Consider the following 6,000-nt stretch of genomic DNA (forward strand, 5'->3'; position numbering starts at 1 on the left):
GCCCGACATCGAAAGAAGAACGGTATTCTTGCAACAGGTCTAGAAGCTGGGAACGCTGCACTGACGTAAGGTTGTCATCAATGAATGGGCCAAATACATCAGGAGATGATGGGTCAGAAGTAGAAACAGCACTGATGGTACGTGAATCGGGACAACGCGAGTCTTCGGGTACGTCCAGGACTTGTGCGTCGTCGACTGCTTCCACTCTGCCGAGACATTCCCCTTGAACCAAAGTAACAGTGTACGGGGATGAGTTGGTCACAAAAATAGCGGCGTTGCCTTGGGTGATTTGCACGGTCGCGAAAGGTACTAGCAACTCTTTCCTCCTGGAAGCACGGTAGGATGGCGAAACAAGTGCAATTGTGTCGGAGAGACCGGTGCAGTAGACCGATACGCCCATCGTCGAGCTTGGAGGCACTATAGTATCGTCTTTCACAAGAATCTTGTTCAGTGTCGAGGGACCGTCTTCTGGCGTCAAATGCGAGAAGGGCGAGAGTTCAATTTCGGCGGCGGCACAATGAATGACGGCGTCGTTGCGGGAGAGAAAATCCCATCCCAAGATGACGTCATGAGAGCATGCAGGAATGATGATGAATTGGGCGACATACAGAACGTCCTGAACGACAACGCGAGCTGTGCAGCCTGCTGTAGGATTAATACGATGTGAGCTAGCGGTACGAAGGGACAGTCCAGAAATCGGCGTCGTCACTTTTCGAAGCAAGCGGCAAAGGTTTTCGCTCATAACTGATACCGCAGCTCCAGTGTCAATAAGAGCAGATGCATGAACACCGTCCACAAGCACGTCAATGACATTAGATGGGCGGCTCTGAGGGCTTTCACAATGCAATAGCGTCGCATTCCTTGCCTCTGGGACTGCGACGACTAGTTTTCCCGCTCATGAGCAGAAGAACTTGGCCGCATGGGGGACAGAGACAGACGTCGTGGAGACGGCGACCTTCGAGCGGACGGACCTGGGCGAGACGACAGTGGCACAGACGGCAGTTCCTCGTTATACGAACGGCTAAGGTGGCCAGCAACAGGAGAAGTGGGAGCCGGCTGTAGTCGAGAGCAATAACGGGCTACGTGACCGGCGTAACCGCAAGCAAAGCAGTTGGGCCGGTTGTCGGGTGTGCGCCATCGATTTGCCGGGGTGGGTCTCGCCCGGAACGGTGTCTGGAAAGGCTGCATGGTGGGCTGAAAATGAGGCTGAGGGGTTGCGCCAACAAATGCAGCCGGCATACCCGCTGCAAAGGACGGAGGTCGTGCGGCAGCTTCGGCGTAAGTCACTGGTGCAGGCGCTTGAACGACTGGAAACGGCCTTGCGACCACTTGGGCGTAACTTGGGGGTGCAGGGGCCGGAAGTTGTTGTGGGTGGTACGCAGGCATGACCTCCGCTATTTCCTGCTCAGTCGCTCGGCGGATGGGTGGAAGAATGGTAGGGGCCGATTGTTGAGCAGCCGGTGGGTGGGCAAAGGGCAGGAGAGAGAACTGCCGCGCGATTTCCTCACGTATGAAGGACTTGAGATCTGCCAGCAATGCCACCTGATCACAGCTCGCTTCCAAGCCTGCAAGCCCTGCATCTCGTGATGTGGAGCGACGGGTCATCGAACGCTGCCGGCGGAGCTCCTCGTAGCTCTGGCACAGCGTGATGACCTCAGCTACTGTGCCTGGGTTTTTGGCAAGCAGCATCGTGAAGGCATCATCGTCAATGCCCTTCATGACGTTCCGGATCTTGTCTAATTCGGACATGCTGTCGTTCGACTTCTTGCACAAGTCCAGGACATCTTCAATGTAACTGGTGAATGACTCACCGGCCTGCTGAGCGCGTTCGCGTAAGCGCTGCTCGGCTTGCAGCTTGCGAACGGCAGGGCGGCCAAAAACGTTGGTGATAGCAGTCTTGAAACCGGACCAGGTTGCAAATTCGGACGCGTGGTTGGTGTACCACAAACTTGCAACGCCCGCAAGGTAGAACACCAAGTTTGTCAACTTGCCATCCTCGTCCCATTTGTTGGGGACGCTCACGCGCTCGTAAATGGCGAGCCAGTCCTCCACGTCAGTGCCATCGGCGCCCGTGAAGATGGGTGGATCGCGGATCCTGGGGACACCGGTACATGGGGGTGGCATGGGAGGAGGCGTTTGCTGAGAGGCGTCGTGGGACATGGTAGATTGCAGCGTACGTGAGCGTAGTTCCAAGGGCATCGAAGGGGATCGTAGCACTCTCCACCAATTTGTTATGGCGTTTATTAGCCGGCACACAGCGAGTCTACACAATGGCGACAGTAACGGCCAAAACACGGGGTCTCCGCGCGAGCGGCGTTCTCCTTGGGCAGACCCACTAGAAAGCACATAAGAGTTCGACCCACTTCAGTGTTCGGCGGCTTCTGTACAATTGATATATATGCAAGAAAGAAAAAGTCCTGAGAAAGAGTCTGGCGCGCGGAATTGAATGTGGAACCTTTGCGTCGGGAATGCGAGGCGTTAACCACTGAGCCACCGAAAAGCACGTCCTACAACGCTGAAATGCCAGCCTATATATATCTACTACTACATATGCTGGCGGGAATCGGAGGAATTTATTTTTTATATATGCGTATGTGTGTGCCCGCACGTTTAGGTTGCATTTGTTTCGCACGTTCGATCTCTGATATGTGTAATGACACAGAAGCTTTGCTGTCGCAGATTTTGAAACCTCGAAACATGAGAGATGTCTCCTGTTTGTTTTAACTTTCTCCCAAGCCTGCACCTCGATTATTTCAAAATTACAGCATGAGCTTGCGATTTAGTTACGAAAAATTGCACACGAAGAACTGCATCGTGTTAAATTCTGTCTGTGGAAGTAGAATGCAAGGCAATACTATGATATGCCTTCATGAGCTCAGCATACCCAATACCGCCTCGTCACCACATTTCGTGCGTCATGCAGTCTGTTGTAGGGACAGAAATTACGCACACAACATGTACCCTACGACATGCACTGCAGGGGCCAGAGATTGTCACGTCTGGCTTTACCAAGTCACTTGTTAGACGAAAGACGGAATTCCTTCCTGAAGGAAGTTTTTTCTTCAATTTGTTCACTCAGTGGCCTTTGTGCAACATATATGTGGCGTGAAGAGCACGATTCCTTTAGTAGTCTTTCCTGCGCTTGTAGTTCAGAGGATCTGAATGGTTGGCCTCTCTCCATTAAAGTGCCGTTTAACATTGCACTACAGAAGGTGTTGTATTGAACCACGAAATGCCAGAAAATGAACCCGAAATAGCAGAAACGTGCACATTCTTGCTTTTATGCGCATCTAAGGAGTTCACGCCTTTCCGATTTATGGTGTGCCTCACATATAACATATGTGTTTTCGAGTATTGAACCGAATTATTAGCAAGAAATCTATGACATTTTCTTTTACATCCTGGATCGAGTGACTCTCGTGGCCACCAGAAAGCTCTCTTCTATGACAAAAGGCTGGTCCGTATAAGCCATCAGGCGCGCCCTATCGGTAAAAAGCTGTGGCCCAAGATTACCATGTGGCTGCCGAACTACGTCCTGGCCGATGAACCAGTCCAACCAGCAAGACAGGCTCTCATGCCTTTTTACCGGTAGTAGTTCGGATTACAATTACTCCCGCCAACTCTGGGCACATTGATTTATTTGGAGTTATCATCGTGTTTGGGTGCCTATGCGTCACCGCTTCTACTGCAACAAAAAGTAGATATTGTTTCATTATGCAAGACGAATGGCCAAACACTGGCTTCGTTGTATCGACTTGTGGATTTTATGTGCCAGGTCTTGGCTGCCGTTGTTATCACGCTTGCAGTCGATGTGAAGTTCCCTACGCACGTTTGTGTATGGTTTTGCTTCCATGTACGTATATGTTATCATGCCACTGGAATATGAAAACACGAGTAAGCAACAAAAGAGTAGACGCTTTGCTTTATTTTACAATTGTAGGTGTTCTTTTATGGTCACATGGTCTGGTAGGTCGAGTATTGATTCATGCAGCAGACATTAGAACCGTAGACAGAATGAGAATACGGAACGCAACATGGTCCAGTTTGTTTAGCATTGAGTAATACCACCGCTAGCTTTCACATCTAGGGCACCCCCCACATTTTCGTTCATACATTTGAGGTCTGAAACCGCTTGTAATCGATTAATCAATGTAAGCGACAGAATATCAGGTGCCGCTTAAGGTTTGCTCAGTGCAAGGCGGGATTATTTTTGTTCCCGTGAATTCATCAAGGTCCATCGAGGCGGCTATCAGGGCAAGCATGCGTGAAAGTTTTGTTAAACACAGGGTACGAGCGTGATCTGGTGATAAGTTTAGAGGACTCATATCATCTTGCCACTACTTTATTGATAAGCGGAGGGTGCAGTATCAGTGCATCGCTGTGAAATAATTGTCGTGATTTTCCCAACTTATTTCATCATTATTTTCGAAATGGCAATTTAATATACCATCTGTTGTTGCATCAAATCAACAGGGGCGTGCTAGTGCTTGATTAACAAAAACGCGCACACCCCTATCAACACTAACCATTAGCCAGCACAATTGGAATAAATGGTAAAATTTAGGTCATGCATTGGGAAGCGGCACGGCAATAATTTGGTTACTTGTACATGAAGGCGCACTGCTCTTGCAGATCAGTGTTAGAAATCGTTCCCTAATTTAGTATTTTATTTGAGTAGCGTTGCACTAAATATTGATATATATGCACCTCAACTACGACATCAGGACAATCACACGTAACTGTTTCAGCGCTACAAAAAATTGGTTCAGGTGTCTTATTATTATGCCTGATTGAACGCATCACAGACTAATCCGCAACAAAAAAATATCGCTTTACAGTTCCCCACATATCTTGTTGAATATAGCTATAACTAGCCAGCCTGCTGCCCCGATCTCGAGAATAACACTCAAGTACATACGACATCCGTTTCTCCTCCATACCAGCCAGATGAATACGCACCACACGCAATTTCAACCTCGGCTCGTTTGAAGCAATTTGCGGAGTCCAAAATTCCCGTTATCGCACGCACTCGGCTCCCATCTGACATGGTTATATGCGTTATCCACACCGGTGCACAACAACTACAAGAAGAATTTCATAAATTTTTTATTCATTTGATCTCGTTTCCGCGGCTCAGAGTAATCGAGTCAGACTGGCGATAGCACTCACCTCCTGCGGTCAACGCAGGAAGAGTTTCTTTCTGCGGTGAGCGCGGGGCCAAGCCCAAGGTTGGACGCATGTTTGTATTTTGTATTGGAGATATCAAAGACTTGTATTTGATAGTAGTACAACGACTTAATCGATGCTTACGTATACAGGGCTACCACTGACTCATTTGGTACTCAAAACGCTTTATCGAATTAACACACGTTTCTTACGTGTTGCACAAACACTCGTATGCCATTTCCTTATCAGAGCACATATCCCCATACACAGGGCCCAGTTTAGAGAAATGAATGCAAAACAGTAAGCCAGTACTTCGGAAGGCAATAAAGTAAAAAAATGCCCGCAGCTTCCCTCGGGGGAACACTGAGGAGGATGCGGAGCATATAATTGGTTAACGGGGTGTTAAAGTGCGACTTACTTGGGTCGATGGCTAAATTGGTTAACGTGGTTGTGAAATGGGCTGTTAAATTGCGACTTACTTGGGTCGATGGCTAAATTGGTTAACGTGGTTGTAGGAGGGGGTGTTAAATGAGTGAACACGTACACACGTATGCGAAAGGGCGGCGCTGGTCGAAGGGACGTCGATAATTGTGTTTGTGGATTCGTTGGAATTCATTTCACCGCGAACTTGGACGTCGACGCGCCGTACAAACCAACCGACGAGCGGCAACTGAGCGAGCGAGCGCCGACCTTGAGCATATATACAGCAAGACGGCGCATGCACTGTCAGCTGTTGAATGTTCTCGAAGCGCGACGCCACATGCGCGTCCACTGGAGAATCAGGAGAATTGTAGATGTCGAACGCGGTGTGTAGAGGAGGAAGGGTGCACAGAT

General features: G+C 49.1%; 1 pseudogene; it reads right to left on the minus strand.

Annotated features, from left to right (window-relative positions):
* Positions 1-5,047, minus strand: part of LOC142765664 (nephrin-like) — a 103,396-nt pseudogene extending 98,349 nt beyond the window's left edge.
* Positions 5,048-6,000: the final 953 nt, after the last annotated feature.

The sequence above is a fragment of the Rhipicephalus microplus genome, chromosome 1 (genome assembly GCF_043290135.1).
Source record: "Rhipicephalus microplus isolate Deutch F79 chromosome 1, USDA_Rmic, whole genome shotgun sequence".
Classification (NCBI taxonomy): Eukaryota; Metazoa; Arthropoda; class Arachnida; order Ixodida; family Ixodidae; genus Rhipicephalus; species Rhipicephalus microplus.